Below are 27,907 nucleotides of genomic sequence, written 5' to 3'. Positions count from 1 at the left end.
ATATTATTATAATATAAAGATTTGATACATATGATTTTACTGTAAAATATTTCAAAAATTTTATTTTGACCCTATAATTTAAATATTTTTTTCAATTTCATTATGATGATGTAAAAATAAAATATTATCATTTCAAGATGAAAATATTTTATCTTGTGCTCGTATATGCGTGAATACATGTGTTAGGCACGTATCACATTTTTCTCTCTCTCTCTGTTTCTTTTTAAATAAAATTCATGATTTTTAATTATTTTTTTTATCTTATTATTATTTTTTATTTTATATTGATCTTGAATGATACAAATTTTAAAAATTTTGCTCGAAATTTATATTACATCAACAGATACAACTCCTATATAATGTGTATTTTAGAAAATATAATACTTATATAAATAGATGTTAAATAAGTATTATTTTTATAAATTAATCTTAAAACCAACATAAATTAATATCTTTTATTTTCACTATTTTTCTTTAAAAAAAACAAATATGCCTGTAAAATCATAAGAATAAAGCTGAACCGAACAATTTGGTAAATTATCAAATTTTCTTCACATAACGATAAAATGCGGTCACTACCATATCAACTCCGCTCACTCTCTCGACACTATCCCCAATCTCATACCTCCTCTCCTCCTCACCTCGCCTTTCTCCTCCTCCACATGGCTACCTCCGCCGAGCTCATCAACCCATCTGTCACTCGGTTCGGATGGATCGGAACCGGTCTGATGGGTCGATCTATGTGTGCTCATCTAATCAACGCCGGCTACACTCTAACTGTCTTCAACAGAACCCTCTCCAAAGCCCAACCCCTCGTTGACTTGGGCGCACGCCTAGCCCAAACCCCACACGACCTCGCCGCTCAATCCGATATCGTTTTCTCCATCGTCGGCTACCCTTCCGACGTCCGCCAAGTCCTACTCGATCCTACCACCGGAGCTCTTTCTGGCCTACGTCCCGGCGGGATACTCGTCGACATGACCACATCGGAGCCTTCTCTCGCCGTCGAAATATCCGCCGCCGCTTCGTCTAAGAATTGTTCCTCGATCGACGCGCCTGTCTCCGGCGGAGTCCACGGTGCCAAGAACGGTACACTCGCGATATTCGCCGGCGGAGACGAAGCTGTTGTGAACAGGTTAAATCCCGTTTTTATCCTCATGGGAAAAGTCAATTACATGGGGCCGAGCGGGAAAGGCCAGTTCGCGAAACTTGCGAATCAAATCACGATAGCATCGACGATGGTCGGATTAGTGGAAGGAATCATCTACGCACACAAAGCAGGGCTGAACGTGGCGTCGTTTTTGGACGCTATATCGACCGGGGCGGCCGGCTCAAAATCGCTGGATTTGCACGGGAGCAGGATCTTGAAGAGGGATTTCGAACCGGGCTTCTTCGTTAACCATTTCGTTAAGGATTTGGGGATTTGTTTAAAGGAATGTCAAAGTATGGGACTGCTTTGCCCGGTTTGGCTCTGGCTCAACAGCTCTATTTGTCGCTTAAGGCTCATGGGGAAGGGGATCTGGGTACCCAAGCTTGATTTTGGCTTTGGAGAGGCTCAATAATGCGACTCTTGGTTCCTAAACTTGGTAAACTTTGAATTTCTAAAATAAACCATGCACGAATACTATGTAAAACTTGAAATTATGCAGTGTGATCGTTTGTTTTTACAAAAATGGTTCATTCAAATTGTTTTTGATAGCTTATTGCATTTGTCTGCTGCATTAGTAGGCTCTTTTATGTGCTTTTGATGCTATAATTACTGTGAAACCCCGGTGTCTCTATAGGGGTATATTAAGTAAAAGAATGGGGCAATGGCCTACATTATTTCTTTTAATTCTCAATGAGCCGAGATCAAAAACTCAGAACAGCAGCTTACATATATATGCCTACCTTATTACCTTATAATTCAAGCTACAATAACTTATACATCGCTGCATTGAGTATAATCCTTAAACACCGGAAGTGGAGCCAAGTTACGGATTTGCCGGCATGTACTCTTGGATCCGGAGATGCAAAGATGAGGGTGGAATAAGGATGCAAAAGCTGAGAAAGATTATACAAAAATCCAAATAGTTGTGAATCTTTAACCTACCTATATAATTCAACTATCTTCAGAATTCCTCGACTCCAATGTATTGGGAGTGAAAGGCTGCCAAGAGGGCTGCCCCAATGCCAGAGCCATCGTTGGAGTGCTTGACGACAATGTTCTCGGAGACTTCTTCTCCAAGCAATTCTCGAAGCGTGTTCTCCATGCAGGTCCTGAATTTAGTGTAGTGCTCATACAAGCCGTCATCTAAAGCTACCACCGTCTTCTGCTTTTCACCACCTTTTACCGTGTCTCTTCCTAGTTTCTTGAGGATGCCTGCAGATAAGCGAGCACCACGAGAAGCAACAATGTCGAAGTTTCCTCAATTTCAGGGAGCTATTTGATACCTGAAATGAATCAAATAATACACAACGTAAACATATAAAAGAACCTATAAAAGCAGTGGGTTCACAAGATAAAATCACATTTAATCTCATGTAAAACTTATTATATACCTCCAATATATCATTAAGTTTGGCCGCGACGACTTTCAGATCCGGAGATGTGTCATGATGCATTGCAGACATGTGAGGAGTTCTGCATATTAAACAGATAAACGTTAATAGCTCTTAAAGCTCTCATCAGGCCGAAAACAAAGCCTGTTATATTCAATACATCACAAAACCAATAATCTTACATGACAAACTCAATACACTACCAAGTACCATAATCCGTATGTATACATAGCTATACGCATCCAAGAAATGTTGTAAAATACGAAGCTATATGCATCCAAATCACGTTGCAAAATACGAAACATGTAGGCGTACCTAAGTAAGAAAGGTATTTTCAACTTTGGTGTGATGGTATCACCGAAAATCTCAACTTCTTCAGCCATCTTATAAAACTCTACGTACAATCTCTCCCAAATACATACCTGACATAAATTTCTCGAAAATCTGGGGAAGTAGTTAATGAAGTTACATCTAGCTCAAACGAAAAACAAGTCGGAACTAGAAACTTGGGACTGAAGAAACTAACCTGTTCTCTGGGGTTTAGACTTCCAGCATCGAGTTCTTGGTCGTATTCCGTTAGTGGAAGGTGTGAAGACCGAAAGTTACCCCACTCCATGTTGATAACCTTCAGAAACGAGGGGGAAGCTTTAGAACTCTCGACAGATATAGTAATAAGAATCACCAAGTACATTTATTGAATAACACAGAAGAAGTCTAGCATGATGAGGTCGATTGAACGTCTATTTAATCGAACATTAACAGAAGCAGAGAACATGTATACTAACACGACTTACATCTCCCCTGATTCAGGTAGAAGACCATGCCATTTCGGAATTGTATGTGCACGCTCCACATAAGCTGCGTTCGTGCCTGTACCCAATATAACAGCAGCAACAACATCCTGGTCCTTGTATCTACCACCAACCAATGTGCCAACCGTATCATTGACCTGCATAATCCATGGAGAATTAGGAACATCAACTAAAAAACATTTAACCAAGTAGATGCACCGAGTCACATCCATCGATGGCAGAACAAAATTAGACTCAACAAGCCCCCACACGCATGTCGAGGTTGACCCTTTCCATGGCTTTGGTCAATTCTGCAACAGCATCTTCTCCAACTTGGCCAAGAAAAAAACATTCAGGATCATTAGAATTAACAAACAACAATAAAAGGCTGTCAAATTCGAGCCAAGGTTATTAGAATTAACTACATCTTCAACCGAGAAGCCCGGAAGATATCGATGTTTGCTAGACGGGAAACGAGAAAGTGAACCCCAAATCCCTGTCTACCGGGTGAAACATGTAGACTGTCACTCTCCGCAGCAACAAATTTTGCAAGTGCTGAAGCAATATAATCGAATAATTCCTGAAACCACATTGCACAAAGAATGTTAGAGAGAAACAATCAGACTATAGGCATGATTTTATAATACTAGGCCAGATGGAGAAGGGTCTCTCATCTGAAGAACCAATCATCAATTGTGGAGGAATAGAAATTTCCTCGAATTCTTGGTTAACGACAAGGCTTTCTTTATCGCCCAAGTGTACATGAAGAACACGGAAATTAGTGCCACCAAGCGGTGGCGGATCTAGAAATTGAAAAATAGGGGATCAAAATTTTAATACTCGATTCCTATTAGTAAACTAAACTAAATTTAACATTTTTCTCAAAATAATGGGTGTGCAATGGCTTCCCCCGCCCCTACTACTAAGGTCGAGTGCATAAAATACACCTTTCTCATCACTGCAAAGTTGAACATGAAAAATGCTATCAGAATATGTCAAAACTATTTCACTTAGACTCGAATGTAAGAGCCGGATACGCATGTGTAACACAAGTGTTCCAATGCCAATGTCGGAATTTTCATTGTGCAAAGAAGTGAAATACGACTACGAGTACTTAAAAAATGAAGAGTCGGAGCAACATAGAGTCGAATAACCCGCTCCACTATAATATCAATCCGAATCTCGACTGTCTTTTAACTACAACAAATCGTCATGTCAAAGTAGACACATAATGAAGTCGGGAACCATTGGAGGAGAATTTTCATCATAAAATTTCAACAAAAGCTGTAAAGGAAGCGCCTATGACCAAGAATTAAAATAAAATAAAATAAAATAAACTATTTATCCCATGAATTGAAAGCAAAATTTGGATATTAATGGGGTGTTGGATCTCTCCTTAATTGGAGAGGTTCTAGAAAATTCTAGAGCTTTATGGAGAAGTGTAGAATTTTTTAGAATATTCCGGAGAACTCTAGAGAAGTGTAGAACTCTCTAGAAGCTTGTGGAAGAGTGTGAAATCCTCTGGAATATTCTGGATATGTGTAGAAGCTTGTGGAAGAATGTGGAATCCTATGGAATATTCTGGAGATGTGTGGAACCTTATGGAAGAGTATGAAAGAATATGGAAGGGAGTGAAAGAGTGTAGAGTTTCTTAGAGTGTGTGGAACATTCTAGATAATTAATCTCTACCCTTGGATGTAAGTAATCTCCACCATTCATTGTGGAGGTAGAGTAGTATAAATAGGGGTGAGAGACTTCATTCCTAACCATCCCAAGAAATCCAAAAATCCAAAAACACTATGAGAGTCCACTTCTTAGAGTGAGAAACTAGAGAGTTAGAGAACCTATTTGAGAGAGAAGAGAGATAACTGGGAAGTCTTTATCCTCAAGCTTGAGTGAGCCACCGAGTGTGAGTCAATTTTGTGAACATATCATTGTAATCCTACTATTCTTTTGTATAGTGAAAGAATCTCCAAATTGAAGAATTTATACTCTTGTGCTCTCTTTACTATCCTTAATCTCTAAGTGCCTATCTTAACTTCATGAATCGGGAAAGACCGTGATTCCCAATAGTGGTATCAGAGTGAGGTTCATCCGTAGCCGTTATTAGCTCATGCAATTCAAGATGGAGGATAATGTTGCTCATGATGGAGACATGTTCAAGCTCACAACCAATAACTACTCATATTGGAAGCCGATGATGGAGGACAACCAGTACTGAAAGGATTTGCATGAGTTCATCATCTACAAAGACAAGGTAAAAGGCAAGAGTGATGCTCAATGGGAGCTACTAAATCGGAATGTCGTTGCTATGATCCGTAAATACATTGATAAAACCATCTTTGAGCATGTTTCTACTTATACAAATGCTTATGAATTATGGACAAAGCTTGAGTCCATGATTCAAAAGAAAACGCCTCGTAACAAAGCCAATTTAGTTCGACGATTAGTGAAATTGAAGTATAAGGATGGTCAAAGTATGATTGAGCACTTAAATAATTTCAAGGGGCTCGTAAATCAATTAACAAAAACTTAGATGAAAATTGATGATGAGTTGCAAGCCCTTCTACTCCTTAGTTCCTTATCAGAAAGTTGGGATACACTCATTGTTACACTTAGTAATTCAGCTCTAGAATGAAAGCTCACCATGGATACCGTTAGTGATAACCTCCTCGGTGAAGAAGCAAGGAGAACGGAATGAGGTGAGTCTATTCATCCTGAAGCTAATATTATTGAGAATCGGGGTAGGAATGAAACTTATGGACGTAGCAAGAGTCGAGATCTGCATCAATCTCGAGATAAATCCAAGTCACGCTCGAAGATTACATGTTACTACTGTAGAAGGATGGGCCACAAGAAAATGGAATGACGATCCTTCAAGAGAGACCAGAAGGTTGGTAATGTTAAGCCAAACCAAATCAGCCCAACGAAGAAGCAAGAAGAGAACAATACTCGTAATATCAAAAGAATATCTGCTATATCTCGTTGATGAAGGTAATATCCTTAACATTGCTTATGACGATAGCTCATGGATTGTTGATTCTGGTGCTTCTTTCCATGTTATTCCACATGAAAGTTTCTTCTCATCCTACCGAAGAGGTGACTTTGGTACGGTGCAAATGGGAAATCAATACAGGAGCAAGATCGTCGGGATATGAGACATTATCCTGACGACAAGTACTGGATGCAAGCTTATCTTAAAAGATGTGAGGCATGTTCTGACCATGCGCCTCAATCTTATCTTTGCTAGGAAGCTAGATGATGATGGTATGATAAATAACTTTGGTGAAGGAAAGTGGGAGCTCACCAAAAGAAGACTAATAATGGCTAGAGGAAAGAAAGAATGGTTATTGTACGTGATGCAAGCTAAGCTCTACAAAGGAGAGGTAAACATCACCACTGAAGATGTGAAGATATGGCATAAATGGGTTGGGCACATCATTGAGAAAGGTCTTTTCATGCTCGCTCGGAAACAACTCCTACCTGACGTGAAAGGTAAACCACTTGATCCTTGTGATCACTGTTTAGCTGGAGAACAACACAGAGTTGCTTTCCAAAGATCTTCTTTGCCCACAAGGAGAAAAATTATCTTAGACCTCGTAAACACTGACGTGTGTTCGATGTCCAAGAGATCAATATGTGGTGCATTGTACTTTGTCACCTTCATTAATGACCATTCAAGGAAGGTGTGGGTGCACCTGTTAAAATCAAAGGATTAAGTGCTTGACGTATTCAAAGAATTTTATGCCCTAGTGGAGTGTGAGACCGGACGGAAGATCAAGTGTGTAAGATCTGACAATGGAGGTGACTATAGAGGTCCTTTTGAAGCATATTGCAAGAAATATGACATCAGACTAGAGAGGACTCCACCTAAGACACCACAATTGAATGAAAAATTGAATGGACTAGCTGAGAGAATGAATAGAACTATTGAAGAAAGAGTTCGATGTGTGCTCTCTCATGCTAAGTTACCCAGAAGAAGTCTGGACGGGCAAAAGAGCTTCATACAATCATCTTAAGGTATTCGGGTGCAGGGCATTTGTTCACATACCCAAAGATGAGAGAGTCAAGCTTTATGCAAAGACGAAGGAGTGTATCTACCTTCGTTCACCGAAGGATGAATTTGGTTATCGACTTTGGGATCTAGCCAATAAGAAGGTTTTCCGTAACATAGACGTTTTTTTTAAGACTAAACAATCGAAGATATCAAAAATTCAGAGAGCCCAAGATTGAGAAACAACAATAACACCTAACCTACTCCAGTTCGACTTGAGGATAATAATACACAAGAAAACAATGATGCTGAAGATCATGAACCTATATTAGAGAAAAGAAACCAGGAGACTCATGATGAACCAACTTAGGAAGAGCCTCAATCTAGCTCTCCAACAGCACCAGAGCCGAGACGATCTTTTAGAGATAGAAGACCATCCACTTGGTATAATACAAATGAGTACGTTATGCTCGCTGATGAGGGGGAACCTCAAAGCTATAAAGAAATAATGAGTGATAGTCATAAAGAAGAATAGAGATAAGCCATGTAAGAAGAGATGCAATCCTTGCATGATAATCATACTTATGAACTTGTAGAGCTACCAAAAGGGAGAAGAGCCTTGAAGAATAAGTGGGTGTATCAGATCAAGACCGAAGATAGCAGCTCAAAGTCTCGCTATAAAGCTCGGTTGGTCGTCAAAGGATTCAGACAAGAAAAATGTATAGACTTTGAAGAAATATTCTCTCTCGTGGTAAAAAAGTCATCCATCCGAATGGTCTTTGTCTTAACAGTCGTGCAAGATTTGGAGATTGAATAGCTCGATGTTAAGACGACATTCCTACATGGTGATGTAGAGGAAGAAATGTACATGGATCAACCTAAGGGATTCAAAGTTCCAGGCAAAGAAAATCTAGTGTGTCGTCTGACTAAGAGTCTATACAGATTTAAGCAAGCACCAAGACAATGATGTAAAAAGTTTGAAGATTACTGTCAAGGTGCCGACTTGCTACTACCTCCCAATTAAGTCAAGACGGGGAGATTTGTTGGATCTCTCCTTAATTTGAGAGGTTCTAGAAATTCTAGAGCTTTCTGGAGAAGTGTAGAATTTCTAGAATATTTCGGAGAACTCTAGAGAGTTTAGAACTCTCTAGAAGCTTGTGGAGAGTGTAGAATCCTCTGGAAATTATGGATATGTGTAGAAGCTTGTGGAAGAATGTGGAATCCTTTGGAATATTCTGGAGATGTGTGGAACCTTATGGAAGAGTATGAAAGAATATAGAAGGAAGTGGAAGAGTATAGAGTTTCTTAGAGAGTGTGGAGTATTCTAGATAATTAATCTCCACCCTTGGATGTAAGTAATCTCCACCATTCATTGTGGAGGTGAAGTATTATAAATGGGGTAAGAGACTTCATTCCTAACCATCCTAAGAAATCTAAAAATCCAAAAAACTATGAGAGTCCACTTCTAGAGTGAGAAACTAGAGAGTTAGAGAACCTCTTTGAGAGAGAAGAAAGATAGCTTGGGAAGTCTTTATCCTCAAGCTTGAGTGAGCCACCGAGTGTGAGTCAAATTTTGTGAACATATCATTGTAATCCTACTATCTTTTGTATAGTGGAAAAATCTCCAAATTGGAGAATTATACTCTTATGTTCTCTTTACTATCATTAATCTTTAAGTGTCTATCTTAACTTCACAAAACAGGAAAGACCGTGATTCCCAACATGGGGGACCAGAATGGTAAATAAGAGTAAATAAGAAACTAGTTTATAGATAAAAGCTAGCCCAAAAACCAACTTTAATGCATGAACAAAACAAACATAAAGTTCATAGGAATCAAGAGATAAATAAATTTAACATATCATAGGAAAAATGCATCATTAGTGGAATCCAACACATCAATAACGCAAAGATCCAATCAAAGCATTGATCTCTAAAGTTAAATTTTGATCAAGGATCAAACTTCTTCTGCAAAGAGCTTATAATTAGAGTTCGTCATTCAATAGAGCATATTAATTCAATACTATGATCTTGTTCCAATCAATGTTCTACGATTGAATAAGCTGGAGTTGGAGCAAAAACAAAACATTTCCAAAAGTGTTGGGAAGTTAAAATTCTACCCGGTGGGGAGAATATCTACATAGTTTATGAGCATCTTGAGCTTGCTTCCACCCTCCGATGCTAACCCGACGTGTATGTCGACGGTCATAGCCTCAACCACCTGTTTAATCTTCGAATTTGGGGTCCTGTATTTTTCCCTGAACTCTTCCAGTATAGCCACCGCACGAGCCCACTTCCTGGAACTCTTCATCCTGTGATGAACCACCAGTACCGCTGCTGCACACACAGATGCCCCGCACGCCACCGCCACCCCAACTGCTACTTTTCCCATCACCACACCAACTAAAGACCGCGATACCAATCAAACAAGGTAAAAAGGAAGTCCGGGAACTCCAATAGAACATATTTTTCGAATATAGATGGAAGAAAATAACTCTCTTTAATGGAAAATTCAATATATAGTTTTTATTATTTGCCAAAAGTAAAAATGAAATTTTGTCCGAAGCTGAAGTGGGGTGAAGAAAGGAGGAGAAGATATTTAAAAGTGAAGGTGGGAGAGATATTTGGGTTACTATACTAGTTAGTACTTGAAGTAGATTTTATCGTTCAAATTACTATCAAATATCTTTGTTATCTAAATTAGTACCTGAGCTTTTTCAAAAACTTCAAATTAATTCTTATATTATTTTGTTCAAAGTAATACCTAAATTTAATTATTTACACATTTAATTGAACCACCTATTGAAGGCATATTCTCATGATAAGGGTGAATACTCGAAACAATTTCTTTTTGTGTATTCCATAATCTTTAACATATAAAAAGTTGAATGAGAGGATAATATAAAAAAATGAAGATAATCGAACCGGTCTTCAATTGTCATCTTGCAACAGAGTCGTCCTCACGATGGCGGCCAGTGGCAGAGCGGTGGAACATGACATTTATGCTTCATGACAAAATCCACCCTGAAATGCTTAATCCAAGTCCAAGGCTCACGTTCCTCGCTATGCACATTGTGTATCTGTTAAGTTCCGCCATTGATTGAACAACTGGTACCAGAAAATTTCATACCATGATATCAAATTTCAAATTTAAAATTCTCGTGCTGCGGTGTCTAAAAGAAAAGAACGGAACACCAAGAGCACAGAAGCAAGAGCAAAAGGCTTTTACCCTCAAAATACTTATCCATTTTCCATCTTTGGGAGTCTTCGGGTGGGGCGGGGGGAGGGGCTGATCATGAGTTCGGTCTTCGACATATGAAGAAAGCAACAAGAGAATGAAATGGCATAAAGCTTGTTATTCTTGTTAGTCTTTTTGATGTTACTAGCTTAACATGATATCATATTAAACCCTAGATTGCCTATAGTGTTACATTTAAGTTTAGGTTGGAACTTGAGGCAGGGGATATAAACTGGAGATCATAATTCGATTCCCAATTGAAGTGTCTCACTATTTCAATTTCTTCTTCTTTTATTTGGAAGTCTCACTATTTCAATTTCATCCAAAACTATAATTAAGCTAAGCAATTGTCGAAAACCTAACCTTAGTTTGACAATCACCCATTTAATTTTCCATCCATTATCATCTATCTCATGCATCAATATACTCAAATACAAAAACACCATTGCAGAGTGATTTCCAGCACAAATTATAATCAAGCCAAGCAACAGGCAACTAAGATGGGCACATTTTTCCGTAAGCCAAGAAATATAAACGAAGAAACAAAGCACCCAGAGCAGAAAGGTGAATAAAGAACACTACCTGCCAAGCAGGGGCTTATGGATTTTCCTATTCTTGCGTTCAGGTCCTATTTTCTCATTGCTGCCTTCAAATTTTTGCAAATTTACCCGCAGATTTGGTGGTAAAGATCATGGACGATAAAGAAACTAGGGTAAACTTCGCTTTTAGTACTAAACTGTCAGTTTTGGTCAATCTTATTACCTAAACTTTTATTATTTTTAAAATCACACATAAAGTTTAGTTTTTTATTTCATTCTATTATCTATTCAAAATTTAACATTAAGTTTTGAAATTTTTTGTTCTTCAAATTTTTGCAAATTTACCCCGATTTGGTGGTAAAGATCATGGACGATAAAAGAAACTAGGGTAAACTTCGCTTTTAGTACTAAACTGTCAGTTTTGGTCAATCTTATTACCTAAACTTTATTATTAAAATCACACTAAAGTTTAGTTTTATTTCATTCTATTATCTATTCAAAATTTAACATTAAGTTTTGAAATTTTTTGTTGTTGAAAATTTAGATATTAAAACGGATTAAAATTGATAGTTTAGGTACTAAATTGTTAAGTTTTTAACAATGGTTATGAAAATGAAACAAAACTAATATTATTATTTTTAAAAAATTAAAATTTACATATCAAATGGACTAAAGTTATAGTTTAGATACTAAATACATACTTTACCCAAGAAACTATTGTAGATGGGGCACAAATTATTAACATCGTCGGTTCCTACGGCCCACAGGGTTGTTCATACATCAACGTACTTTTCTTTTTGAGTTAATTGCATATATTTAAAAGTTATTTCATTGTATCAAAAAAATTATTTTATTCATAGATTTTTTTTCTATAATCGTCTGTATTCAATCTAGAATTAATCCGAGCAAGTACTGTAGAGACAAGGAGACTAGCAATTTTAAAAAATTAACCAATAAAAATTAAATAACAAATTTATTAGGACATAAAAGTTTATCAAATTAAACATTACTTCTCTTAAATTTTAGATTAAATACTATTTAAGTCTCCATTAATTTTGAAGTTAAATAATTTAATCTCCCTATGTCTAATCCGTCTCAAGGTATGTAAAATGTAAATGAGCAGTTAGCATGTGCATGATGAACATCCATGCATGCATGCACGTAACTCCAATATGTAAGACAAGAAAACATTTCAAATTGTTTGAATGATTGACATTTACTGAGCGATGCATATGAACATCCATCAAATAGCATGTGCATGATGAGCATGTTAGGAATAAACCGAGTACAAGTAATTTCCCTATAACTATTAGTGAGAATGCGAAATAAAGCGGAAAATAATACCCGAAATTGATAACGGAGTTCAGCCAATTTTGCTTACGTCTTCGTACTGCTGCAGATCTTTTACTAAGAGAGAAATTTTACAAGTGTTTACAAACACTCACTACTCACAAGAAAGCTCTCTAGTATTGGGAGAAAGAAATGATTTTTGGGATGATTTTGAAGCTAAATGAGCTAGGGTATTTATAGTTGAAACTTAGGGACTAATTTTGTAAATACCCTAAAGTGCAAAGGACTAAAAAATACACTTTCCCATTTTTTTTCAAGGCAGCCGGCTGCTAATGAATTAGCAGCCATGCGCCTTTATAATTTTCAACAATCTCCCACTTGAAGAATGATTTTAATCTGTCTTCACACCTCGATCGATGCAGCAGCATTTCTGGTCTTGTTATTCTAGCATGCCAACTGAAGCTGACACAATTTCAGTTTGTCCGTCACCGTCTTTGTCAACATATCTGCCGATTTTGAGCTCCACTGATCTTTTCAAGTTTCAAAATCCCATCTTCCAGAAGGGACCGATAAAATGATATCTCAAATTGTATGTGCTTCGTCCTGGAATGAAAAGACGGATTCTTTGCTAGATGAATAGCACTTTGACTGTCGCAGTACAAAACATTGTTTTCTGTTCTTGCCTAACTCTTCCAAGAAACTTTGGAGCCACACCATCTCCTTGCTGGCTTCCATAACAGCGACATATTCTTCTTCAGTTGTGGAGAGAGCAACTATCTTCTGTAGTTGAGAAACCCAACTCACTGCGGTTCCACCTAGAGTAGACATACCCTATGCTCCTTCTGAGTCGATATTTCCGGCTAAGTCAGCATCTACATAGCCTGTAGTATCGTATCTCCACCTTTAAAACAAGTGCTTTTTTTGTATACCCCGCAGATATCTGAGGATCCATTTGACAGCTTCCAGTGTACCTTGCCTGGATTATTCATGTACCTGCTAACAGCTCCCACTGCTTGAGTATATCTAGTCTAGTACAAACCATGGCATACATCAGACTTCCAATTGCTGAGGCATACGGCACTTCATCATGTGCACGTTCTTCCTCCGTCTTTGGTGACTGTTCTTTGGAGATCTGAAATGAACACCTAAAGGTGTACTTACTGGTTTAGCATCTTGCATGTTGAACCTGAAGAGTACTTTGTTGATGTACTCAGCCTGTGATAACATCAAAGTCCCCGACTTTGTGTCCCTCTTGATCATCATCCCAAGAATCTGCTTTGCAGCGCCCAGATCCTTCATAGCAAACTGCTTCGACAATTTTTTCTTCAAGTTGATAATCTCTTGCATATCTGAGCATGCAACGAGCATGTCATCAACGTACAATAATAAAATAATGAAGTTGTTGTCGAACCTCTTGATGTAGCAACAATGATCTGCTTGACATCTGGTAAAACCACTGCTACCCATGAAGTTATCGAACTTCTTGTACCACTGTCTAGGAGCTTGTTTTAAACCATACAAGCTCTTCTTCAACCTGCATACTAGGTTTTTCTTGCATGCTCTATGAAGCCTTCTGGCTGCCTCATATAGATTTCTTCCTCCAAATCACCATGAAGGAAAGCTGTCTTTACATCTAACTGCTCAAGATGTAAATTCTCTGCAGCTACAATTTTCAATACCAGTCTGATTGTAGACAGCTTCACGACTGGAGAGAAAATTTCATTGTAGTCAATACCTTCTTTTTGCTGAAAGCCTTTGACAACCAATCTTGCTTTGTAGCGTTTGCTCCCATCGTGCTCTTCTTTGATCCTGTAAATCCACTTGTTATGGAGCGTTCTCTTGCCTGGTGGTAATTCAGCTAATTCCCACGTCTGATTTGACATAAGCGAGTCCATCTCATCTTTCATGGAAGACTCCCACTTGATTGAATCATCCACCTGCATCGCTTCATCATAGTACTCTGGTTCACCATTGTCAGTCAGCAACAAGTAGTGCAAAGAAGGCGAATATCGTTGGGTTGGTTTAGGAATTCTGGAGGAGCGTCTCAGTTCTGGTGTGCCTGGTTCTTCCTCTTGAACTGCTTCAGGACTGATGTGAACATCATTTCCAGAAATCTCCTCGAACTCAGCAAATTCCTTTGTTTCAGCTTTGGTATTACTTGATTCTGCGATTAACCTGTCTTTGTACATCACATTTTCATTGAAAATGACATCTCTGCTTCTGATGATCTTCCGATTTTCATAGTCCCAAAACCGGTAACCGAACTCATCACCGCCATAACCAACAAAGGCACATTTGTTGGACTTAGCATCAAGTTTACTTCTTTCAGCAGAGTCTATGTGTACATAAGAAATACAACCAAACACTCTTAAGTGTGAAAGGTTTATTTCTTTCTTGCTCCAAACTTCCTCTGGTATTCTGCCATCCAAAGGAACTGAGGGCCCACGGTTGATCAAGTAAGCTGCAGTGTTGATTGCTTCAGCCCATAGAAATTTGGGCAAGCCGGCATGTATCCTCATACTTCTGGCACGTTTCAGAGTTCTGTTCATGCGCTCTGCTACACCATTAGTTGCGGTGTCTTGGAACTGTTGTCTCCATCTTGATCCCATTGTTTGCATCTCTGAATCTACTGTCTTTGTACTCTCCTCCATGTCAGACCTCAACGCTTGACTTTCAAACCAGTCTCATTTTCCACCATGGCTTCTTTTGGATCGTTTCTGACAATTCTTGCGAACCCCCGTTATTAGAACACCACCGTTGACAAACTCGTATCACCGACCCGAAATTTCACTATTCACAAATTCACTATTCACTGAATAGTAATGAATAGTAACCTCACAGAAAAATTGACAAAATTCACAACCAAAAGCTCTGATTACAGTTGTTAGGAAATAAACCGAGTACAAGTAATTTCCCTATAACCAGATTAGTGAGAATGCGAAATAAAAGCAGAAAAATAATATCCGAAATTGATAACGTTCAGCCAATTTGCTTATGTCTCCGGACTGCTGCAGATCTTTTACTAAGAGAAATTTTACAGGTGTTTACAAAACACTCACTACTCATAAGAAAGCTCTCTAGTATTGGGAGAAAGAAATGATTTTTGGGATGATTTTGAAGCTAAATGAGCTAGGGTATTTATAGTTGAAACTTAGAGACTAATTTTGTAAATATCCTAAAGTGCAAAGGACTAAAAACTGCACTTTTCCATTTTTTTTCAAGGCAGCCGGCTGCTAATGAATTAGCAGCCCATGTGCATTTATAATTTTCAAAAGAGCATCCATGCATTCATGCACGTAAACTCCAATACGTAAGACAAGAAAAGATTTCAGCTTGTTTGAATGATTGACATTTGCTGAGGATTGCATGCATGCATGCAGGTAGAATTTGAAGAACAGTTTTGGTTAGGGATGATAATACACAAAGTCAGAGAGGATACAAATAGAAGCAACGAGGTTATCTCATTATTGCCCCCAGATGGGAAATGAAGTGGTCCAAAAACGAAGCAGCAAGGACCAGGGAGTTGTGCAGAAAAAGACTAGAAAGATATCATTCTCGATGGGAACTGAGACCCCACAACGCATACACCCGCGCTCCCGTTATAGAAACACCAGAGTGGTGGTGGGGCAGGCACAGGCCACCAGCCATTGTCAGCTACTAGTGGCCTAAAGCCTGTTTTTCTTAGGACAACGCGACGCACTGGTCAATTTCACCCACTCTACATAGACAAGGCAATAACGAGAGAGAAAAACAGAATCAAAGGAAATACTTGCAGTTGTGGCAGCGGAATCCCAGTTTCGATTTAGGGGTTTTTGGCTTTCAGTTCCTTCATCGTCATCCTTGTCTTCTTCGCATGTCCTGTCCAGTCTGTATCTGTGCTGCCAAACGAGACAAAAAATTAAAGAAAGTTCCTAAACGACAACAGCGCGTGACCTGTCAGGTGCCATTAGTAATGGATTCTTTTCATTTTTACTCACCTTCTGTTTACTTCATTTAACATTTGAAAATTAAAGAAAGTTCCTAAACGACAATAAATATTTTTTTATCGTAGCCACATGTATATTAATAACAATTTTTTTATAAAGTAGGCACAAGTAAAACTTTTGACTGGATACTATTAACAAATAATAACATAAAAAATCTAGATTTAAGGTCTCACTTGAGTCCGCCACTAGTTCATATAAACTAAAAGCATAACCCAACTCATATTCATCCTCACTAACAACCTATTTAAATATCATCTAACATATTTAAAAGATCCTAAACTTATTTTGACATATTTCAATTCTAATTCTATTTAGAGAGGTAGAAAAAAAAGAAAATATTAAGAGGAGGAAGATGAGTACTCCCAGTGAATCTAAAACTCATTGCCTAAATGAATACAAAAAGATAAAAATGAACAATTTCATCGTCCGACCAAATTTATTTATTAAATATCCTAAATTTAAACCTTAAACTTAAACCTTATAAATTTAAACCTAAATTAAGAAAATATCGTTTGTTGAATATTTTAGCCCATGGTATGATATAATAAAACTAAAAGAACACCTATTTATAACTCATTGAAATTGAAGCCTCCTATCGGGCAATCCCTGACGTCTCTTAATCTAATCCACATAAAGTATCAAAATTATCACACTATACATTTGCTTCAGAATACATTTTTATATATGAAAAATACTAAAAAGGAACCACATCAACTTCTCTATTTATATTGCCCAGAATCAACCAAATCTGTCCATCCTTAAGTGGAAACGTAGCATCCATTTTTCAGTTTCTGAGAGAATCTGAAACACAAAACAATAAACAAATTTTGCTTTTGAATTCTTTGTTTCTTCTTCTTCTTCCCTCTTATCACCATCGTCATCATGTGTAGCCAAACCACCGCCGTCGAGAAATCATCTCCCTCTCCGAACCACATTTTCTTCGATTACCATGAAAAGCATTGCCATGGAGCTGATTACCTATGCGGTTCAATCTCAGATATTATATCAGAAGCTAACTCGCTCTTCAATCTGGCCTTCCCCATAGCTTTAACCGGTCTCATTTTGTACTCTAGTTCCATTATTTCCATGCTCTTTCTCGGCCATCTTGGCGATTTTGAACTCGCTGCTGGCTCATTAGCTATAGCCTTTGCTAACATCACCGGTATTAGATTGAGCAAAGAATACTGAAATCTTAAGAAAGCTTCTTGATTCGTTATTAACGAGTGCATGGTTTATATACATACAACACCCAATTACCTAAGCTGGTAATCTGGTGTAACAGAATACAAAGGTGTAACAGAATACAACAAACTAACTGTACTATAACTGCACGCACTACATTCTACACACACAACAGATTACTTCAGCAGCATTCTAGATTCATTCTAGAACATTTACTTTCTAGATTCATTCTAGAACATTTACTTCAATATTCCCCCTACTTTTTCTCTTCTCAACTTCAGAAACGACATCACACCAAGCCTTTGCCTGAACTGAACAAAGCTATCTTTCGTTAGTGCCTTAGTAAGTCCATCTACCACCTGATGTTCAGAGGGTACAAAGTTCACTTGAAGCTTCCCTGTAGCAACTTGATCCCTCACAAAGTGTATGTCTAACTCCACGTGCTTTGTCCTAGAGTGGTACACTGGATTAGCACTCATTGCAATTGCACTGGTGTTGTCATTCCACACCACTGAAGCAGCTTGAACTTGAACCCTCATATCAGTCAACAATGCTTCAAGCCAAATAATATCAGAGGTGGCATCAGCTGGACTCCTGTACTCAGCCTCTGTGGTGGACCTCGAAACTATCTTCTGTTTCTTTGAGCTCCATTGAACCATACTGCCACCAAGGAAGATACAAGTGCCCGATATAGACCTTCTATCATCAATATTGCTCCCCCAATTGGCATCAGCGAAGGCCACAAGCTGAAACGATTCTGTTTTTGGCAAAAACACCAAACCATAATCGAGTGTCCCCCTAAGGTATCTCAACACACGTTTGACAGCCACCAAGTGTTGTTCACATGGTGCATGCATGAATTGTGCTAACTTATTCACACAATAAGCTATGTCTGGCCTTGTATGACAGGCATAAAGCAAAGATCCAACCAAGCTTCGATATTCCCTTGCGTTTTCTAATAAGCTGCTTGCATTATTACTTGACAGTTTAACCAATGCAACCATAGGCGTATGAGTTGCTATGGCCTTACTCATTCCTGACTTATCGAGCAGCTCCATTATATACTTCTTCTGGCTAAGAAACAATGCACCATCAACACATTTAACTTCAATTCCAAGAAAGAAATTAAGCATATCCAAGTCTTTGAGTGAGAACTTCTCTCCTAGCATCTTCACAATTTGCTCAACATCCTCATCTTTGCCTCCTGTAACAATAATATCATCAACATAGGCTAAGATATACGTGCTAGTATAATTACTATGTTTAATAAAAAAGGAGTTATCTGCACGAGAGCTTTGAAAACCCAAGTCCACCATAAAATTTTTCAGCTTGGAGTACCATTTCCTTGGTGCTTGCCTCAACCCATACAAGGCTTTCTGTAGCTTGCATACCAACCTTGTTCCATCTGCAGCCAGTTGCTCAAAGCCTTGAGGTTGTTCCATGAACACCTCTTCATTTAATTCACCATTTAAAAATGCATTATTAACGTATACTTGCCTTAGGCTCCAACCATTGCGAGCAGCAATTGTCAATACAACATTTACTGTTGACATTTTTACAACAGGACTAAACTTTTCTTGAAAGTCCTAGCCAGGCACCTGTGAAAATCCTTTAGCCACGAGTCTGGCTTTGTACTTTTGTACCGAGCCATCAGCATTACGCTTGACTCAAAACAGCCATCTACAGCCTACAGCCGATCTTCCTTCTGGAAGGGGAACAAGCGACCATGTATTGTTCCTTTGAAGTGCTTCATACTCAGCAAGAATAGTGGCCTTCCACAGCGGATCCTCGAGGGCTTCATGAACATTTTAAGGTTCAACCTTATTTATACTGTTACTATTCTGACAAGCAAATCCACCACTGAGAGTTGAGGAATATAATTTGGGTTTGAACACTCCATTTTTGCTGCGTTTTATCATGTGATGGCCTGTCACCGGTGGTAAAGTCTCACCGGTCTTGCTTTGGGTATGTAACTGCTCTGCTCCCAAGCGTTTGGATCTCGAAGACATAAGCTTTTATCGTTAACCATTCACCGCTACGTTGTTTTCCTGCTATTCACTTCCGTTTTAATATCTTTTCTTTGGGTGAACATGTTCAATATCATGGTTTATCTTCAACAAGATCATAATATCACCCGCCTCGGCCAGAGGTACTTGATTTTCTCCCTCTTTGATCTATTCACCAACTCTTTCGTTCACCCGATCCGCATTTACCTTCGCGCTCAAGGCATCACCCGCCTCGTCGCTTTAGCATCCCTCTTCGGCACCATTTTTCATTTGTTGATCAACTTCCTACTCGTTTCGCATTTCAACTTCGGCGTCGCCGGCGTTGCGGCTTTGGTTTCCATATCCAACTTGTTTGTTCTCATCTCCTTGGTTGCTTACATTTGGGTCTCCGGCATCCACGAGCCGACATGGGAAAAGCTGAGTTTTGAGTGTTTAACCGCCTGGAAGTCGCTACTGAAGCTAGCGGTGCCGAGCTGTGTTTTGGTTTGTTTGGAGCGACGGTGGTACGAGATCATGATCCTGATCTGTGGACTTTTGGTGAACCCCAAGGCGCTGGTGGCTTCAATGGGGATACTGATCCAAACGATGTCGTTGTTATACGTTTTCCCTTCTTCACTGAGTTTCGTTGTATCGAGTCGCGTCGGGAATGAGTTAGGGGCGAAACGTCCTTACAAAGCGAGATTATCGGTGGCGGTGTTTATATCGGCCATAATAGGTTTATCTGATTCGACGTTTGAGTTGGCGTTGACGGACAAGTGGGCCCTGATGTTCACATCTGATGCCGACATCTTACGGCTGACATCCGTAGCACTTCCGATCCTAGGGTTGTGCGAGCTCGGGAACTGCTCGTAGACTGTGGGATGTGGGGGTCCTAAGAGGGAGTGCACGCCCTTCCACCGCAGCTAATGTGAACCTCGGTGCATTTTACTTGGTGGGCATGCCCTCGTGTTCTATCTCGGAGTCGGCTTTTCTGGGTTGTGTTTGGGCCTACTTTCGGCCCAAGTGTGTTGCGCTGTGCTTATGTTGTATATTGTCGGGTCCACTGACTGGGAACAACAAGCTAAGAGGGCCCGGATGCTGACGTGTATTGATATAAGGCAACCTGATCATTTTGATTGTAATAAGGGTGAGGTAGAACAGCCGTTGACATGCTCTGCTTAACTAACCCCAATTAGTAAATTTACAACATTATATTTTCCCCTATTTTCAGTAAATTTCCTCTCTTTTCATTGCGTAAAATTTTAGTCAATAAAATAATATATATACAATATATAATTAAATTATAGAAAATTAATATATTTTACAATAAGTCTATGGGTCTAGGGATAGGGATGGCAAACGGGCGGGTCGGGTGCGGATACCCCTCCCCCATCTTCCTACCCACCTAATATTTTTAAATCTACCACCCGCCCACCACCAATGATGGGTAAAATTTTTCAAATCCACACCCGCCTACGCGGATACATTATCAAATCCATCCTGACACCCACTATCCAACTGGAGACGTAACCAGCTAGACCCGTCTGACAACAACCTTAAGTTATACATAAACATAAAACAAACACGACCATTAAGAAACATAATAAAAGAAACCAATGATTATCTGAGTTAAGTGTTAACATAGATCGTAAAGTACATAAGACATCATAATAAAAGACATAATTAAAGCCTAGAAACATAAATGACAAACACATAATATTTTTGTTCTTTGGCACACATAAATGACAAACCCTAAAATTATACCTAAATTTATAATGATCCAAAATTTAATAGGTATTTAGTGGGCGGGCAGATGTGGGGCGGACGGATGTGAGGCGGGTAAGATCTCAAATCCATCACTTGCCCACTACCCGCGACAGATACCACTTTTTAAATCCACACTTGCCCACTACCCACTAAAGTTATACCCATCCCTGTCCCAATTGGAGAGGACATAGTGCGAAATCCACGAAATTGTATCAGTTTGCCATCCCTATCTATGGATGAAAATATATTAGTCAGATTTTTGATCGAACCAACTATTGTATTTCTCCATCTATCATCTAATTTAAATTGAAAGAGATTTTATCTGATCAGAATTTCAACTCGATTTGTGGGATAAAAACTTAAATTTAATTTGATCTAACATGCATACACACATATCAATTTACTTGATAAAATAAAGATCTAATTGAAATAATATATATATATATATATATATACTGATATTATTCTTTAATATATAATGAATAATTATACTATAATACTCTGGTCAAGTCGAAGATTTTCATCTTAAACTTAAATCCGATTTTATACTTAAAAGTATGACTTGTCTCAACCCAAATTTTTAATAAATTTGATTTTATAAGATTCAATCGAAACCCATTGGATTTGATTCTTATATCCATCCCTATTTGGATTATGATTAAACTTTTAATATCTGAAAAATACATGAATAAATTAAAATATATGAATTAAATTCATAATTAAACATAGTATAAAATAATAGAATAATTGGACCATTTAAACTTCTTGACAAATTCTCTCTTATTTAATTCCAATTATTATTGATGTTTTTGTTACTCTACAATTAACAAAGCATAAAGGATATTATTTTGAAGAGAAAAAAGCTTTAATTTATACATTTATAATTATATGCATAAAAAATACACTATTGTAATTAACAATATGTTTGATTTAGTGAAATGAGGTACTAGATTCTTTAAATAAGATCTCATGTTTACGAACGAAGTAAATTGAATTGGGATGATCTCTCCCATGACAGGTCTATGTAAAACCCGATTCAGATTAGTTGATTTAGATTAAATAAATGTAATTAAATCAAAAAATATTATTAAAATCAACTATTATAAAGTAAAATTAAATTGATATCAAAATAATATTTATATTTAGTTCTTAATACATTTAGATAGATCTATATATCAAGTTAGAATCTTATCTTTTATTTATTTTTTATCCATTAGTTCCTTAATATATTGATAAATCACTATTCAAATGTTTAGGATGCCTCTATTAATTACAAACGTCGGTTTACGGATGGTGATCAAACAACACGTTCGATATAATCTTCTAAATATATGTAAACCCTAAATTCTGAATAACTCTATACATTAAAAGATCGTGTTTTGGTCGATATGCCAAGCCAGAGCAGGCCACAGTTCAGCACAAAAAGGTACAACAAACTACTCGACACAACAACAATACGTATTTTAAGGAACAAAGTTATAGCACTGCTGTCTACTCTTGTAATCATCCAATAAAAACAACAACCTTTTAAACACTGAATCATTGTGGGTTTTTATTTTTCATTTTTAAAACTCCAACTAGGTCAACTTGCCGCTGCTAATTACGTCGTATATCTTTTTCCAAGTTGAACGAACCTATATGCATATCTTATAAGCATAGGGATTATACTAAGCATCTGAACCAACTTGGCATTCCTTTTATAGTATAATTGAGGAGCCACACCATTATTTTATTGCATCGTGCCTCTCACATGGCTACTATTATTGGCAACCACTCCATTAGTTTAAATTTACGCATCTTTGTCACCTACTTTACCTGTCGGATATTCAACATCTTCCTCATCTGAAGCAGCATACATATTAGAGTTGGTTTCCATGATTTGGTCAAATCCTACACGTTTGAACATATTAGATAAGCATGAATCAAGCGACCTCAGTGACAAAAGAATTGTTGTTCTTCTTTGAGATCTCGGGTTCGAGTTCCATGTGTCATTGTACGAACGTTCAATATCAAATGGTTGAGAGTTATCTTTAAACATATATTACATTGTATTTAGCCTAGATTAATAAAATAAAAAGAACATAACATACAAGCGCACAAAGCATGTCCTAACTCTTCTATTGTCGTCTTTCATTCGGCTGCAACTTGGAGTTATATATAGGTTTTAGGCTTTTATCAAAAGCAATGCAATGACAAGCAAGAGGTGCACTAATTAAATGTGCTTGCGCCTATACTTGATCAAGTTGACATAGATTATTAATGCATAAAAAGTTATAAAACAATAGACAATGTTTTCTGAAGTGTTTATAACATTGAAAACCGCGAGTTGGACATTGAAGTTCATAGCTTTTTTATATTATTGTTTATAGCTACTGGAATCCGATTAATTAGTATCTATTCCTATTTTCTTTTATTAGTATGAGTTACTATTTATTTAAACACTCCCACCTATTTGACATTGAAGTTTATACCTTCTACATATGTGACGCTCAAATCCAAGACATTAAAAAATAACAATAAATTTTTAACCATTAAAATCACTTGATTAATACCGGTACATAATTTTTTTATTCCAATTACATATATAAATTTAATTTGTTGGTCTAAATTTGTATCAGAATTAATCCAAATTCATACTTATGATAAATGACTTATTTGAATCATAAATTATGTCTGACGTCGATTTGAACCTAACAACCATGTCATACAACTAATTTAATTAAAGAAAGTTTAGGTGCCACGTCGAATGTTAAAAATCAATTTAGATACTAAAATATATTTGGGTTAAGTACACAAATGATCCCCGATTGGACACTGCTTTATTAAATCTCCGACTACTAAAAGTTACAAAATGGTCCTCTACTATTGGATGTTGCTTTGATAAGTCTTTCGACTATCAAAAGTTATAAAATTATCACTCAACTATTTGTCTTGTTCCAAACTCGTCACTTTTTATTAAAAAAAATAACGTCGATCTAAGCTAAATGTTAATTTATTGTCTAAAACATGATAATCGTTTGAGATTCTGATATCACATTTTATCATACCTCAGAAAGTATATTAACACTCCATCTTAGATTGCCATCAATTTTTTAACGAGAAATGTCGAAGTTGAAACATAATGAATAGTCGGGTGACCATTTTGTAATTTTTAATAGTTGAGGGACTTAATAAAGTAACATACTATATTTTGGGGACCATTTTATATTTTTAATAGTTGAATGACTCAACAAAATAATACCATGAAATAGGGGACATTTGTATACCTCACCCAATATATTTTTACCCTAAAACTAAATCAAAAGAAAAAAAATCGTATCCAAAATTAATTTTAAGTCAATTTGGGTTGAAATCATTCTGGCCTTTTTTGTTGAGAAAAATGCAGAAGCCAACTTTCAAAAATTGACCAAAAATTACTGCCCAATCTTCTATATAATGAAGTTTGGGTTTCTGGTTTTGCAAATCACATACATAATTCTAAAATTTTCTAATAGAGTCAAATTAATTAAAAGCCCGACCGATGATTATCCCCACCATAACTCAACACATCTTATGAACGGACAAAATCATAACTTCAACAGACAGTCGTACACAATGCACCCTTTTAACCAAAACTTTATCATTTTATCAAATCGGTACAAAATGTTGATGAAAGCCACATTGTCCAAAACTTTATCATTTTATCAAATCGGTACAAAATGTTATTTCCTGAGATACAACCAATTGCCATGATCTCATTTTAGATTTTATCTTTCAACCAACGGTCTGAGTTCACGCCACTGCCAAATGCCCCAACAATACACGGTTGAAAAGGTATAATGTATTTTGAGAGAGAATCTCGATTCCATTATAAATAATAATATACGAAACAAAATGTTGATTAATCTAAGATAAGTATAAGATAATATATGTTAAAATATAATTCTCAATCATTTGACGTTGAGCACTCACACCTATGACATGTTGCGGAATACAACTATTGGATAGAGTAAAATTGCAACTGATAATTTGAGAAAATAACAATGAAGATAAAGAAGACACAAATTTTACGCGGAAAACCTCTAAATAATATAAGGTAAAAACCACGGACAAAGGTAGAAGAATTTTACTATGAGAAAATAGGAATTGCAACTTCTCTCGATTTAACAAGGAGAAAACAATTACAATAATCTCTTGATAAAAAAGAGAAAACAACTCTCAAGAAAAATCTCTAATTTCTCTAGTATTGGAAAAACGTTAGAGTGATTTGGGATGATTATGAATGACAAAGGGCTAGGCTATTTATAGTTGAAGCTTAGGAACTAATCTTGTAAATAACCTAAAGTTTAGAGACTAATTGGATACTTTACCTTTGCCAATTTTCAAACAAATTGCAGCAGTAATTTTTGAAATTGACCATTGCAAAATTCGGTGCATTAATGCACCTAAAACTGCCTTTTTTTTTACTTTCAACAATCTCCCATTTGAAGATTTAATTGGAACAATCGTATCTTCACACCATTCTTTCTACCTTGTACCATTCATGTTGCTTACGTCTCTATCAGACAATAAGAGGATAGACACCAAGTAAATTTATCAACATTGATCGCCTTTGCCATGAAATCTGCTATGTTGTCTTTGGTATGAATTTCCTTTATATCTATCGTCCCTTCTTCTATCTTTTCACGAACGAAATGGTAATGAACTCATATGTGTTTTGTCCTTGAATGAAATGTTGGATTCCTTGCAAGATACAAGACGCTCTTACTGCCACAAAATAAAAAGGCATACTCTTAATTGTTCTCGAGTTCCCCAATAGCATTTTCAACCAAATTGCTTATTTACTGGCTTGTGTAGCTGCTACATATTCTACCTCTGTTGTTGACTTAGCCATAATTGACTGCAATTTTGAAACACAACTTTCAGCTCCACCAGTAACTTTGAACACATATCTCGCAGTAGATTTGCTTTTATCCAAATCCCCTGCATAATTAGAATCGGCATACCCATTGATAAGAAAGTTTGATCCTCCGTAACATAATGCAATATTTGAGGAACTTTGATGTATCTCAGGATCCTTTTCACTGTAGTCCAATGCACTTTGCCTGGATTAGCCATGCACCGACTAACCACTTCTACTGCTTGTGCAATGTCTGGTCTTCTGCATATCATAACGAACATTAAACTTCCAACTACTGATGCATACGGTACCCAAGACATCTTCATCCTCTCTTCTTCACTACTATGACTCATACTAGAGGATAGTTTGAAGTAATAGAAAGAGGGGTAGAAATTTTCTTACAATATTGCATGTTGAATCGTGACAAGATCTTCTTAAGTAATTCTTTTGTGAAAGTCAAATCTTCATATTACTTCTGTCTTGGTGAATTTGTATCCCTAGAATATTTTTTGATGGTCCCAAATCCTTCATTTCAAATTCTCTAGGCAGTTGTGCATTCAAATCTTCAATGTGATCTTTGTTGGGACCTGCAATCAACATGTCTTCCATATACAACAACAATATAACAAAATCGTTATCACCAAACCTCTTGAAATAAGCACAAGGGTCTGCATTATGTTTGTATAACCAAGACATATAATGAAGGAATCAAATCTCTTATACCAACACCTTGATGTCTGCTTTAAATCGTATAGAGATTTGTTCAACCTGCAAACCAAGTTTTTATTTTCTTTTTCTTCAAAACCTTTAGGATGGAGCATGTAAATCTCTTCTTCAAGATCTCCATGAAGAAAAGCTGTTTTAACATTTAGCTGCTCTAGATGTAAGTTTAGTTCAGAACACATTGCCAAGACTACCTGAACCATTGTTAGTCGAACCACAGGAGAAAAGATTTCATTTGAATCAATACCTTTTTTTGAGCATATCCTTTGACCACCAGTCTTGCACGATATCTATCCACTTGATCATCACTATTTCGATTGATTTTGAAGACCCATTTATTACCAATTGGCTTCCTTCCTTGTGGTAGTGCCATAAGGTCCCATGTATTATTTTTATGAAGATCTTTAATTTCTTCTTGCATCGCCGTCATCTATTGTGAAGCCCTGAGTTGTTTATTGCCTTCTGGAATGTTGATGAGTAACCGTCATCTGTTAAAAGATAATATGTAGTATTTCCTTGTATAACATAATATGAGTTCCAATTAGGAAGTTTTTTACTATCTGATTGACTAGTTATTGGAGATTCAGAACTCTCTGGTTCTTATTCATCATGTGCTGGTTCTGCTTCAGAAGAATCTCCTTGTTCAAACTCTTTTTTCACATGTATCTGTGTAGTCTTTGACATTTCGGTGCTATCATCTTCTTCTTTTCTTTATAGCTTATTTTCTTCAAAGATAACATCCCTACTGATAATCACTTTTCGGGCAGTGGGATCCCACAAGCGATACCCTTTTACTCCATCATCATACCCCAAGAATTTGCATTTCCTGGATTTTGGATATAACTTTGAAATTTATTGGGAGTTGTACATCACGTACACAATACTTCCAAATACATATAGGTTTAAAGAATCAGCTGGTTTACCAGTCTACATCTCCATTGGTGTCTTCAGCTATATTGCGGTTGGTGGAGCCCGATTCACTAAATATCAGGTA

General features: G+C 37.1%; 3 pseudogenes; 2 read left to right on the top strand and 1 right to left on the bottom strand.

Annotated features, from left to right (window-relative positions):
- The first annotated feature begins 545 nt into the window (after window positions 1-545).
- LOC120180098 lies at window positions 546-1,596 on the top strand (annotated as a pseudogene).
- Window positions 1,597-2,079: 483 nt separating this feature from the next.
- LOC120180087 lies at window positions 2,080-9,721 on the bottom strand (annotated as a pseudogene).
- Window positions 9,722-17,259: 7,538 nt separating this feature from the next.
- On the top strand, window positions 17,260-20,726 carry LOC120180112 (annotated as a pseudogene).
- The last annotated feature ends 7,181 nt before the right edge of the window (window positions 20,727-27,907 follow it).

The sequence above is a fragment of the Hibiscus syriacus genome, unplaced genomic scaffold, assembly GCF_006381635.1.
Source record: "Hibiscus syriacus cultivar Baekdansim isolate YM2019G1 unplaced genomic scaffold, ASM638163v2 tig00112490_pilon, whole genome shotgun sequence".
Lineage (NCBI taxonomy): Eukaryota > Viridiplantae > Streptophyta > Magnoliopsida > Malvales > Malvaceae > Hibiscus > Hibiscus syriacus.
Note: the sequence above shows the minus strand (reverse complement) of the source record. Positions and strands in the feature narration are given on the sequence as shown.